Source organism: Sapajus apella, unplaced genomic scaffold (assembly GCF_009761245.1).
Source record: "Sapajus apella isolate SASKATOON/1434 unplaced genomic scaffold, GSC_monkey_1.0 scaffold64, whole genome shotgun sequence".
Taxonomy (NCBI): domain Eukaryota; kingdom Metazoa; phylum Chordata; class Mammalia; order Primates; family Cebidae; genus Sapajus; species Sapajus apella.
Window position 1 is genome coordinate 8,157,809 of NW_022437004.1, and position 14,506 is coordinate 8,172,314.

A 14,506-nucleotide genomic window follows, 5' to 3' on the forward strand; every position below is an offset into this window, starting at 1 on the left:
AGAGGGGCCAGATCACATCGGAACAGTCACAGGATTTCCTCAGGCAGGGCTAAAAGCACTGGAGCATGGGCATGCAAATCAGACAGGGCAAAACATGGATGAGGACTGCACAGAAAAAGAGGCTGGGAGAGTGCTCCAGGGTATGGAAAAGATAAGCAAAAGGACTTATCTAAGACAGGAAGGCCAGAGCAGTGAAAAAACCCTCAGACAACAATGACAGAGAAGAATCTGAGAGTAATCAAGGGAGTAAGGAAGAAAATGCAGTTGGAGCCAGGTGGTGTATAACATGCAGAGGTCACAGTCAGGGAACAGGAAGGCCGGGGTGAAGCCTGGGAAAGGCAGTGCTGAACGTCAGCGACCGGTGGAGGTGGACAGCAGGAAGGAAAAGGATGTGCAGCAGATGGGGATGACGTATTTGCTTGGCTCACATTATGGTACATTGTACTACTTCTTTTTTATGTTATATAATCATCTGAGAAGTAACAGTTAAACAGAAACATCTAAACATCAAGACCAACATTAATCACCAAATAAATTCTAAACCCTCAAGTCACTGACTATTTATGAACCTCAAGGTCTTTCTCTTTCTGAGATGGAGTCTTGCTCTGTCTCCAGGCTGGAGTGCAATGGCATGATCCCAGCTCACTGCAACTTCTGCCTCCCTGGCTCAAGTGATTCCCCTGCCTCAGCCTCCCAAGTAGTTGGGACTACAGGCACGTGCCACCACACCTGGCTAGTTTTTTGTATTTTAGTAGAGACGGGGTTTCACCATGTTGGCCAGGATGGTCTCCATCTCCTGACCTCGTGATCCACCCACCTTAGCCTCCCAAAGTGCTGGGATTACAGGCGTGAGCAACCATGCCCGGCCAACCTCAAGGTCTCTTACAATTCTATTGGTAACAGAATTTTCAGAGATGTCATCATTGTGTATACAGCATTTTGGGGTCTGCTTTTCCACATATACAGCTACATCCATTCCATGTTTCTACACAGGCACGACTGCTTCGCTGTGTGAATGTACCAGTCATCTAGCCGCTTCCTGATTTCTCTTTACCCAGCATAGCGTTCATCTTCTTTTTTTTTTTTTTGAGATGGAGTTTCACTCATGTTACCCAGGCTGGAGTGCAATGGCGCGATCTCGGCTCACCGCAACCTCTGCCTCCTGGGTTCAGGCAATTCTCCTGCCTCAGGCTCCTGAGTCGCTGGGATTACAGGCACGTGCCACCATGCCCAGCTAATTTTTTGTACTTTTTAGTAGAGATGGGGTTTCACCATGTTGACCAGGATGGTCTCGATCTCTTGACCTCGTGATCCACCCGCCTCGGCCTCCCAAAGTGCTGGGATTACAGGCTTGAGCCACTGCGCCCGGCCACGTTCATCTTCTTTTAAACCTTACCAAGAAGGTAAGAAAGTTATACATTGTTTTTATTTAGGCTAATGCACTAATGGTTTGTTTTGTTGTTTTGTTTTGAGATGGAGTCTTGTTCTGTTGCCCAGGCTGGAGTGCAGTGATGCGATCTTGGCTCACTGCAACCTGGCTTCAAGTGATTCTCCTGACCCAGCCTCCTGAGTAGCTGGGATTATAGGCATAGGCCACCACGCCCGGCTAATATTTTTGGTATTTTTAGTAGAGATGGGGTTTCACCATATTGGCCAGGCTGGTTTCAAACTCCTGCCCTTGTGATCTGCCCGCCTTGGCCTCCCAAAGTTCTGGGATTACAGGTGTGAGCCACCGTGCCCGACCCCTAATGCACTAATGTTTTAAGGATATTGAATTTATTGGCACATCCTCAAATATTAGTTACTTGCATTTTGCTTGCATTAGTGACAACTCAAAAAAGATGATTTCCAATTTAATCAAATAAATAACGAAGAATAGTAAGCTTTGGTACTGTAGGATCTTGCCCAATTGATAAGTTCCCTCTAATGTGCTCTATTGATTATTCTGGTCTGGTCAGAATCTTCCTGCTTGTTGTATGTTCATGTACTCCATCAAGAGGCTGAGTAACATGGTGCATATGCGCCAAGGCTTTGCAATCATGCAGACCCCGGTTGGCTGCTTAATAGCAATGTGACCTGAGACAGCTTACTTACTCATGTTATGTCTCAGTTTCCCATCATGAATTCATTCATTCAACAAATATTTTATTGAGCAAAGATAATATGACACATACTGTTCTGAACATTAGGGATTTATTAATGAACAGAAGTCCTTGAACTTACAAGGTTTACATTCCAGTGGGTTGGCAGAAAATAATAGATATATAGTCAAGTGTTGCTTAACAACGGGGATACTTTCTGAGAAATGCATCATTAGATGATTTCACTGTGTGTGCACATCATAGGGTGTACTTATAAAATCTGGATGGGAGACCTCGCCGGCTTAACGCTCACCTCGGTGTCTGCAGCACCCTCTGCTTCTCTCCCAGGTGATGAAACCCAGCAGCTAGAAATTCACCATGTCTATTCTCAAGATCCATGCCAGGGAGATCTTTGACTCTCGTGGGAATCCCACTGTTGAGGTTGATTTCTTCACTGCAAAACGTCTCTTCAGAGCTGCTGGTTAGCAAGACACTGAACATCACAGAACAAGAGAAGATTGACAAACTGATGATTGAGATGGATGGAACAGAAAATAAATATAATTTTGGTGCGAACGCCATTCTGGGGGTGTCCCTCGTCATCTGCAAAGCTGGTGCTATTGAGAATGGGGTCCCCCATACTGCTACATTGCTGACTTGGCTGGCAACTCCGAAGTCATTCTGCCAGTCCTGGTGTTCAATGTCATCGATGGTGGTTCCCATGCTGGCAACAAGCTGGCCATGCAGGAGTTCATGATCCTCCCAGTGGGTGCCACAAACTTCAGGGAAGCCACGCATATTGGAGCAGAGGTTTACCACATCCTGAAGAATGTCATCAAGGAAAAATATGGGAAAGATGCCACCAAAATGGGGGATGAAGGCAGGTTTGCTCCCCAAATCCTGGAGAATAAAGAAGGCCTGGAGCTGCTGAAGACTGATTAGGAAAGCTGGCTACACCGGTAAGGTGGTTATTGGCATGGACGTAGTGGCCTCCAGTTCTTCAGGTCTGGGAAGTATGACCTGGCCTTCAAGTCTCCCAGTGACCCCAGCAGTTACATCTCACCTGGCCAGCTGGCTGACCTGTAGAAGTCCTTCATTAAGGGCTACCTAGTGGTGTCTATCCAGGATCCCTTTGACCATGATGACTGGGGAGCTTAGCAGAAGTTCACGGCCAGTGCAGGAATCCAGGTAGTAGGGGATGATCTCACAGTGACCAACCCAAAGAGGATTGTCAAGGCCATGAATGAGAAGTCATGCAACTGCCTCCTGCTCAAAGTGAACCAGATTGGCTTTGTGACCAAGTCCCTGCAGGCGTGCAAACTGGCCCAGGCCTATGGTTGGGGCATCATGGTGTCTCATCATTCTGGGGAGACTGAAGATACCTTCAGCGCTGGCCTGGTGGTGGGGCTGTGCGCTGGGCAGATCAAGACTGATTCCCCTTGCCGATTTGAGCACTTAGCCAAGTACAACCAGCTCCTCAGAAATGAAGACGAGCTGGGCAGCAAGGCTGTTTGCCGGCAGGAACTTCAGAAACCCCCTGGCCAAGTAAGCTGTGGGCAGGCCAGCCTTTCAGTCACCTGTTGGCTAATTAGACCCCTCCCCTTGTGTCAGCTCAGGCAGCTCGAGGCCCCCAGCCAACACTTGCAGGGGCCCTGCTAGTAGCTCCACTTGCCCACTGCTGTGGAGTTTACACTGCTTCCTTAGAACTTCTACAGCGGCCAAGCTCCCTGAAGCTGGGCAGCTCTAGCTTTGCAGTCGCGTAACTGGCCCAAATCATTGCTTTTCTCGCCTCACTTTTCACCAAGTGTCTGGAGCCATGTGAGCCTCCAGTGTCACCTCCGGGGTGGCCACAGGCAAGATCCCCAGTGGTTCTGTGCTCAAAATAAAAAGCCTCAGTGACCCATGAGGAAAAAAAAAAATCTGGATGGTACACCTACGCTATATTGTATAGCCTACTACTTCTGTTAGGCCACAAATCTACACAGCATGCTACTATACTGAATACTGTAAGCAGCTGTAACACATGGTTAAATATTTGTATATCTAAACACACCTGAACATAGAGAAAGTACAGTAAAAATACTATATAAAAGACAGAAAATGGTACACCTGTGTAGGGGACTTACCATGAATGCAGCTTGTAGGAATGGAAGTTGTTCTTGAATGAGTGAGTGGTGAGTGAATGTGAAGGCCTAGGACATTCCTGTACACTACTGTAGAATTTATGAACACTACACTTAGGCTACACTAAGTTTATTAAAAATGTTTTGTTCTTTCTTCAATAATAAATTAACTTCAGCTTACTGTAATCTTTTTTACTCTATAAACTTTTAAATGTTTGAAAAACTTTTGACTTTTGTAGTAATATTTAGTTTAAAACACACATTGTACAGTTGAACAAAAATTTTTTTATATCCTTATTCTATTTTTTTTAATTTTAAGCCTTTCTGTTAAAAACTAAGGCACAAACACACACATTAGCCGAGGCCTACACAGCATCAGGATCATCAATATCATTGTCTTTCGCCTCCACATCTTGTCCCATGGAAGGTCTTCAGGGGCAGTAACACGCACGGAGCTGTCCTCTCCTATGATAACAATGCCTTCTTCTGGAATACTTCCTGAAGGACCTGCCCGAAGCTATTTTACAGTTAATCTTTTTTTTTTTTTTTAATAAGTAGAGTACACTCTAAAATAATGATAAAATGTATAGTAAATATATAAACCAGTAACACAGTTATTGTTACTGGTTTATATATTACATATATATGATAATGCATATTACATACATTATCAAGTATTATGCACTGTAGATAATTATAAGTGCTATACTTTTACATGACTGGCAGGGCAGCAGGCTTGTTACCCAGTGCTACATTAGGACAACTATGATGTCACCAGGTAATCGGAATTTTTCAGCTCCATTATAATCTTATGGGACCATTACTGTATGTCTGTTATTGACTGAAAAGCAGGATAAGGGAATGGGGTGATATAGAAGACAAAGACTTTCCTGAGTAGGCGACTTACTTATAATCAAGTGTCTGAAGAAGTGGTAGGGTATTCTAGGTAGAATCAGGTACTGATTAGAGCAAGAGGCAGTAAAGAGGATGATGAATGAAGATGTTGTGGACTGACTCTAAGTTACTGAAGGCCAATGGAAAGGTTTGGGGGTTGAAGAGGAGTGGGAGCTTGAGGAAGATTATAGCTCAATAGAAATGTTATGCCGGGGTGAAACTATCTCAGCCCAAACAAAGATGCAGGGCAAGACTGAATCGGCCCTGTCAGTTCTTAGTGGGAGGTGGATAATCAGTTCTAACATGTTATCTTCTTGGGAACTGGTAGTGGTAAAGTGGAGAATGTTAGGGATGGGGAATGCTAACCAAACCAGAAGCAAATGGAACACACGGAAAACGGTATCTGCTGGGGAGACTAAATAATACATGTAAAGCAATTAACGCAGTGGTAATGTGTCAATAAATGGTAGCTATGATTATCCATTTAAGAGTAATAGTATACTTGTGGCATTTTTCAAACTTTAAGAGTACTGTGTGGAACAAAGGCCAGAGCCTTGTGAAACACAAAGAGAGACTATGCATGCTGTGCTAACCTTGTCCTCAAGGCCTGTTACTCTGTCACAGGCATAGCATTGACCTGGCAGGACTTAGCCTAACCTTCAGAGGATACCCAATAACAGTAACCCAGTCACCCACTGGGTCTCTGTCTTCCAGTCATATAGATCACTTGGAGTAGACTGGAAAGGCCAAAAATTGAAGATGGGTCACAGAATGTGCTGCTCTTGGTAATCAGGCTCCTACCATCTTCATATAAATATATATAAAATCAGGCTGCTTCTATCTTTATATATAAATATATATATTATAATTTATTTATATATTAATATATATCAGGCTTCTATAAATATATAGATATATAAATATCTTTATATATTTATATTTAAAGATACATATAAATATTTAAAGATATTTATAGATATTTCTCTTTTCATAGCTTTATATATTTATATAATATATAATTTATAGATATTTCTCTCTTCATAGCTTTATATATTTATATAATATATAAATATATTTATAATTCAGATATATGTATATTTTTACACATATAAAGATAGAAGCCTGATTACCAAGGGCAGTAATTTCTGATTTCCACCAACGGTGGATGACTAAAGGATTCCTAAGCTTCCCCTACTCGGGATCCGCAGTAACCTTGTAGTATACTTCTCAGCACGTGGCCAAATGCCCTTGAAGGTCTGTAGCCGTAACACAGTGAACAAGTCTGATAACATGATGAATAAGCCTAAGCTTGTCCATTTCAAGACAAGAACTGTCAGTTTTGCCCTTGTATGGGAAACTAGACTTCCCAGCTAGTTGTGACCATCCTGATTTTTGGGGTTTGGGCTGAGCTGAGCTATAAATAGTGCAGACATCCAGATGTCAGGCTACAATATCCCCTCCACAACTTGGGGATGGCCAGCTTTGGTTTCAGTGTGTGTCGGTAGCAGCCTACAGATGCAAGGTGCTGCACGGTCTGCACGCTCCATACACACTGATGTCTGCTTCCCCAACTGTAACTGCAGGGAAGGCAGAAGAGCTCAGAGGTTGTCAGTGCCACACAGGGTTGGTATTTCATTTTCTTGCTCTGATGTCCCTTCACAAAAAACAAATACATTAATAAGACCTCAACATTTTTTCGGTTGGAATGGTCAGGCCATGCCTGCCTAGCATCATCACTGAAGATCGTTATCAGGCTAACCAAACATTGTTTTCCCAACCTTCCTGGCTGCTCCTACTGCAGTTGAGGAAACTGAAGCTTTTAGTTTTCCTGTTCTCTGGACCAAGGTGATGATTTCCTGGCTTTTTGATCTTTTTTTTGTTTTCATTGTATTTTCAATCTCTGAAATGTTTTCACAGAGGTCTTGAAACCCTACTAACCCAGCATTTTTTTTCCTTTTGTTTTCTCCACACCCTGAAGTAAGTGGCTTCTCAAAAGCATAGACAGCTAGAGCAAGATGAAGCCTCAGGGAATAACTTAGGCCAATCCCTTCCCTTCAGCTTGAGGAGTAAGGGAAATACATGGACATTTACTGGGAAATTATCACTTGCTAGGCATAGAGGCTACTTCTGGCATTTTGCATAATTACCTTATTTAAACCTTAGCTCTGAGAGGTAGATGCTTTATCCTTTTTTAGACAAGGAAATATGGTACAGAGAAATTAAGTGGCCTATGTGAGATCATACAGTTAGCTAGTGACATAGCTGAGACTCAAACCCAGTGTTTTTGGAGATTAGGCCAGGGTTCTCCCCTCTACCATAATGGCCTGGCTGAGGCCTGCTCACTAGGTCCAGCTTCAGTTAGAAGTGGGCTTAAGGCAAAAGGGCTCTAAGAAAGGTTATATCACAGGGAATTTAATTAAAGGTCAAATTCTGGCAATTGTGATTAAAATTTTATATAGCTTGAATAGAGATATTAGCAGCAGACTATAATATGCTATTTATGGTAAGATGGATTAGGAAAGGTTTTCAGCAGAGAAAACAGTGAAATGGTTAACGTTTTCACAAGAAAAGGGAGTATCCATCCTAAACGGGAAGAACTGGCTTGAATTCAAAGTAATTATATAACTCCTGACTTCAGTCATGGCACTCTCCTAAGTAGGTAAGTGATATTTTTCCTGTGACCCTTCCTCAATTTTTGTACACGCACCTATGTATTAAATTTCTGTTTTGCTGAACTGAAAACTGGTCAACAGTGTTCCTTATTTTATGTACACACTATTTTTGCAGTATACAAAATAAGCTTAAGAACTTTTATATAAGATGATCTGATTCATCAATTCTGAGTCAAAGAATATGTAAGAACAGTTCTGTACGAGATTCTGCATGTGTGTGTTTACGTGTGTGAGAGAGAGAGATACAGATAAAAGAAAGAGGCAGACACATGCATATATTCAAAGATAATGAAACAGAGGCAAGGAGGTAGAATTTGACAAGTTGAGATGGTTAAAGTAGCTGTACTCTTGGTGTACTTAAAGAACGAAGTATTTTAGGCTGGGCGCAGTGGCTCATGCCTGTAATCCCAGCACTTTGGGAGGCTGAGACAGACAGATCACTTGAGGTCAGGAGTTCGAGACCAGCCTCAGCAACATGGTAAAACCCTGTCTCTACTAAAAATACAAAAATTAGCCGGGCTTGGTGGTGTGTGCCTATAATCCCAGCTACTCAGGAGGCTGAGGCAGGAGAATCACTTGAACCCAGGGGATGGAGGTTGCAGTGAGCCAAGATCACGCCATTGCACTCCAGTCAGATGGGTGACAGAACGAGACTCCGTCTCAAAAAAAAAATAAAATATTTTGGAGCCAAGTTTGGATTCCACATATTTAATTAGCAGTCAAGGTCCTCCAATGAAAATGTGCTTTACTCTCAGCACGTTCAGGCTTTCAAAGGTTGTTTTCCTTTAATTGTCCATCACACATTTCCCAAAATCCTAGCAGTGATGCACCTCACCTATCAGTAAATTACAGAAGCAGAATGACACTGCTTTGTTGAAATTAGGGTTTTTTTTGGAGGGTTTTAAAAACCGACTTCAAGTTCAGCTGAGTTATGTTAATACTGCTTGGCTGCGCTAATGACTCTTTCCTACTGCACATTCAAAAGACAAGAGCATTGGCAGGATTTTAGGAAAGCAGTAAGTTTATTCCAGTTCTATTCAGAGAGGATCCCACTGAAACCAAGGAGAGGAGTGACTCTATGCTAGTGTTTCTCAGGCGTTCACATCATATGCATCCAGGGGTACTTAACAGAAATATAGAATCCCTATTCCTAGAGGTTCTGACTCTAAATAGAAACAGAATCTCTATTCCCAGGGATTCTGATTCTAAACTAGAATCTGATTCTCAATCAGAATCCCTGGGAATAGGGCCCGGGAATATATATTTTAAACAAGCCCCCAGGTAATTCTTGTGCACACTAGAGATTGGGACCTCTGCTCTGCACTATAGGAACAGGGCTGGCTATGCTCAGGCATGGTACCCCTACCTTCGTTCAGCCTGGCAAAGTGTTAAGGAGGAAAATAGTGGGAAGGAGATGTGGGCACTGGTGTCCACTGAAGGCTGTTCTCTCTCATCCTCCCCTCAAGAGGTAACTTTAGGGGCAAGCAGCCCTGCTGAATCTATCTGGGAGGGTGAGCCTAGGTTTCCAAGAGAGAACTGCCAGAGAGTGGAGAACTCAGCCAGAATGCCCACCATGTGTTGGTTAAGCTTTCGGAGTCATCTCTTAGAAGGCAAGTATCCCTGAGAGGAGTTCTATCCAAAGGACTAGAAGTTAGTTCTCTAATTATCTGTTAACACTTTATTTTTCTTTTTCTTTTTTTGAGATGGAGTCTCACTCTTGTTGCCCAGGCTAGAGTGCAATGGCACGATCTTGGCTCATTGCAATCTCCGCTTCCCAGGTTCAAGCAATTGTTCTGCCTCAGCCTCCCAAGTAGCTGGGCTTACAGGTGCCTACTACCACACCCAGCTAATTTTTGTATTTTTAGTAGAAAAAAGGTTTCGCTGTGTTGGCAGACTGGTCTTGAATTCCTGACCTCAGGTGATCCACCTGCCTCGGCCTCCCAAAGTGCTGGGATTATAGGTGTGAGCCACTGTGCCTGGCTGTTAGTACTTTAAAAAATGGCAGTTGAGAGCATCCAGAGAAAATGGACAGGATATAATGAAGACACCCAAAAGTGGAAGGACAGAAAGACAACAGGGGGTGGCAGGTGGCAAAGCACCATATCCCCTGTCACTTACAAAGTCATCTTGCCTACCAAGGTGTCCCATTCCATCCCTGCTAAAAGAGCATGCGAGGAATGGTTTGCTGTAGGCGCTTGGCATTACAACCTGGGTCTTTGGGGAGGTGAGGGTGGAATAAGTAGGGCCTCATTGGTGGGGGCTCAGTCTGTCAGTAGCACCAGAGTGAATCCTCTCCCAGAGTAGTCTTAAGGGCAGGGGTAGCAACTTTTAACCCAGTGGTTGATCTGGGAAACATCTTGCCTGACTAAAAGCCAAATCTTGTTAAAGAAGAGATTCTCAACCACTATGGTGAGAATATTAAACCTCTGAGTTTTCTAATTCAAATATGAAGCCCCCCGTCTATTGAAACCGTTTCTGCCTAATTGCAAACAAGATGGGGTATTTGAGGCATTGATAGTCCAGGGAAGGGATAGCTGCGAAAGCATGGGCTCTGGAGCCCAAATGCCTGGGATTGCATCCTGGCTCTACCACTTCCTACCTGTGTGACTCTGGGTGAATCATTTCACCTCTCTGTACTTCAGTTTCCTCATCTGTAAAATGTAGATTTAAGTAGTACTTCCCTTAGGGGGTTATAGCGAGGACTAAGTGAAGTAAGATCTGCAAAGCATTTAGATCATAGCACGTCTTATATTTGCTGCTTTTATTTTTCATTTCTCTGTCCTGGGCTGCTTCACAATAAATACCAAAAGATGTGTCTTGGAGCTGAAAGGGGAAGGAGAATCTTTGTGGCATCTGTATGGCTGATGTTCTTTCAAGGTCGACAGTGGCTCTTTTGACCGAATTACAGTCTTCCCTCCTCCCCCGAATCCCACTGAGGGCATGGCTGGGCTACAGTCCAGTCCTCTTCTGTTGGGGCAGCAGGTTCTCAGGTTCTCTTTGAAGAGCCTTTTAAGGGGAAAAAGGGGGTGACGGCAGAATAAACCCCTATTTTGTGCAGTTCAGCTAACAGGGAAAATAATGTACACCAAGTTATTTGCTGGTAGGGCTTCTCAGGGTAAGATTTAAAATGAAATTCTGTTGGAGAATGTAGACCGTCCATTCTACGGTATAAAATGGAATTATCTTAACCAGGATTAAACCACACTTCTTGAGTCTGACGGAGCGTTTCCAGGGAGAGTAAGCACCACACAGCCTTCTATGCCAGTTGCCCATTGTTGTTCATGACTCCCACCTCCACTGGCTGTCTAACCCCATTCAGCCTTCCCTGCCGGCCCACCATGGAGTAAGTCTTTGAAACAGAGAGCTGGGTGTGAAAACAAAACCAGGCTCCCTTTGGTTGGGGGAAGTGTTGGCAATGGGAAGGGTATGAAAGAAAACTGGATGGAAGGACACTAACTTTAAATGTGATGTTAATGATAAGCAAGTGTGTTAAAATCCACATTAAAATTCTATTAACTACCACCAGCCTATCACTGTGTTGTTTCATCTATATGACTTTATTAGAAAATATATTTATGAATTAAATAGTTACGAACTGAGCAGAAGGGCAGCACAGTGTAACAATGAAGTACAGATGCCGCAGTCTTAGGCTATCTGGGTTTGAATCCTGTCTGCCACTTGGCCTTCAGACTTTGGGAAAGCCAATTTTCTTTCTAATGCCTCAGTTTTCTTATTCACAAAATGAGGACAGATATAGCAGGTAACTAACTCATAGGGTTACTCTGAGGGTTAAATATTATAGGTATTATAGTGGTACTGGCATTTTACCTGGCAGTGGGGCTTGGGAAGATGAGTAAGCCATAAGAGAGCTTATAATCAAGAAATGGTATTGGTATTTAGCCCCTGTCACATGCTTTGCACAAAACAGGCACACACAGAAAATCTCATGGGATGCCGGCAGAAATTATTCATACACTGTTAGGTGTCTAGAGTGCTGGCAAGTTTAACATCACAAAATATCTCAGAACAAACAGTGGTTTCATACAATACCTGTACAAATATGAACAAAAACCTTTCAAACATGTCATTAGTTAAAAACTCCATCATCCAGTCCTGAGAGCCTTTAAAAACTATGAAACACCCTTATAAAAAAAACAGACTACAAAGAGAGAGCCTGTCCCAGGGACCAAATTGCCTCCATCCAGGCAATTTAAGGCAAAAGAAAAATCCAATTTAAATTCCCCCACCCTCACCAAAAAAGATACACTTTACAATGTTAAAAAAAAACAACAACAACCCTCTAGCTAAGTATCCAATTAAATACTTTCATTAGGCCTATTTTTTGGAAAACCTGAAATGAGGCTTCAAGTGCTTATCTGAGTGGTTAGACATAGCTATGAGGCAGGAGTATCTATAACATCCTGGCATTCTTGAAAGCATGAAGCCCCCAGATGTCCCCAGCACACCGACTTACTTCTCTTTCCACTCTTCCTTTTCCCTCCCCTCTCTCTCTCCAGTCAGTGAAAGGCACATCCCTGTGTTATCCCATTCCCTGCAGTTTTAACCTGCCAGGGGATTCCCTCTCCAGCCCCCTCCAGAGGGACTGGCCCAGCTCCTCTTACTGGCCAAGTCCATCTCTCCTTTGGCTCCAACTGTCTTTCCCACACTGGATTCCTCATGGAAACTCTCTCATCCTGCTGGGAAAGGACCTCTGGCAGCACTGCCATTTAAAATCTTATTATTTTAACTTTAGGAAACAGCTCTCCTACTATGATACATTTCTCTCTTCCTTTTCTCACCCAAATCCTGTTCATTTTACTCAGAAAGCCATTCAAATCTGGGCCTTGCTCTTGATCTCCACCATCCCTACCTGGTGCAGTTCATCTCTCCTCCTCCCACCTGGTTCCCCCAACCCTCCTACCCACATTCCCAACCCTGTTCCCTACTGCTCCATTTCACTCTTTACATTGCTGCTACATGACTTTCCTAAAATGCAAATTCAGTCATGTCATCATTTATCTTCAGTGGCTTCTTCTTGCCTTCAAAGTAAAGTCCAAATATCCTGCATTAAATGTTCCTTCCTAAAACTCACTACTTACACTGGTATTCTTCATGATTGTGGTTTGAAGGCTCACCTGAATTACTTTCTCTGGTAATAGAGAAACTGCATAAGCACTGTTCCAGTTACTAAAACAACAATAAATGTGAGGAATCAAGAAATATATTTCTGGCCCAGTGCAGAGGCTCTCACTTGTAATCCCAGCACTTTGGGAGGCCCAGGTGGGGAAGATCACTTGAGCCCAGGAGATCAAGACCAGCCTGGGCAACATGGTAAGACCCTGTCTCTACAAAAAATGAAAAAAAATCAGCCAGGTGGCATTCACCTGTGGTCTCAGCTACACTCAGGAGGCTGAGGCAGGAGGATCAATCACGTGGGCCTGAGAGGTAGAGGCTGCAGTGAGCTATGTTCACGGCACTATACTCCAGCCTGGGTAACAGAGCAAGACCCTGTCCTTAAAAAAGAAAAAAAAAAAAAAAAAAAAAAAGAAATATATTTCCTGTTCGTAGCCACGTATTTGATGATCATTTAGGTACAATCAGTTGTGCAGTTTTAAAGCAGACTTAATTGTTCCAAACGCTTTCTTTGTTCAAATTAATGAATTCTGTAATAATACATAAACCAGGATTAGCAAAGATTTGGCCAGTGCGAGTTAATTCAACCTGTGCTTACCAGAAATCAAAAGGTTTAGAACCAGTATGCCACATTAAAAAAAAAAAATACAGGAATGAAGAGGGGGAAAATGACCAAACTGAAGGTTCAGAAAGAGAAGAAGAGAGGGCAACAAAGACATATCATACCTACTGACTGACCGACCAGTCTGCCTCAGGAGCGTGATCAAAAAATGGCAGTTAACACACACTCATGGTCTTTGTAAAGAATCTGTAATCTCATTTTAGTCTCCACAGCCACAAAAAGAGGTAGCTATGATTATCCATATTTAAGGTAAGAAAACAGGCTTGCAATATTTATTTTGCTTACAGGTAATTACTGGTTAAATACAATGCTTAAAGTTAGGGGGTAGTACTCAACCCTCCTGTTTCCCTGGAGGGAAGGGAACTTCCAAGTCCCAGGGGGGAAGAGTAGAGTCTCTTCTTTTCAGCCTCCTCACTGTATCCTTCCCTGAGGAGAAAGAGCAGCTTACCTGATCAGTGAGTTCAGGAGAACAGACTGAGGATACTCAGCCAGCTCCCATGGGCTTTTTCGCTTTTTAAATTCTTTTCAGCTTATCTGTTGTCAGCATGTGACCATTCTCTACACCCCAACTGGTGTGCTGGACAGAGAACAACAGAGGTAAGCCTGCAGTCTAACTTAGGAGAGAAGTATTAGTAAAACCAAGGTTGCTGCATGTATAAGCAGCATCTTCCAACATGGCTTTTATTGTTGATAAAGCTAATAATATGAAATCTATGTCTTCTTTCTTCTTCTTTTTTTTTTTTAATTAAAATTTTTAAAGACAGAGTCTCACTCTGTAGCCCAGGCTGGAGTGCAGTAGTGTCATCTTGGCTCACTACAACCTCCGCCTCCTGGGCTCAAGCAATTCTAGTGCCTCAGCCTCCCAAGCAGCTGGGATCATGGGTGTACGCCACCATGTCTGGCTAATTTTGTATTTTTAGTAGAGATGGGGTTTCACCATTTTGGCCAGGCTGGTCTCAAACTCCTGACCTCAGGTGATCT

The 14,506-nt window shown here is 43.1% G+C and overlaps 1 protein-coding gene and 1 pseudogene across 2 annotated transcripts in view; one reads left to right on the forward strand and one right to left on the reverse strand.

Annotated features, from left to right (window-relative positions):
- ALG14 (ALG14 UDP-N-acetylglucosaminyltransferase subunit) overlaps positions 1-14,506 on the reverse strand; it is a 103,502-nt gene that overhangs the window by 8,014 nt on the left and 80,982 nt on the right. The gene's annotated exons all lie outside the window — the stretch shown is intronic.
- On the forward strand, positions 2,270-4,000 carry LOC116529992 (annotated as a pseudogene). The gene has a single exon (XR_004259773.1). The product of XR_004259773.1 is annotated as an alpha-enolase pseudogene (transcript).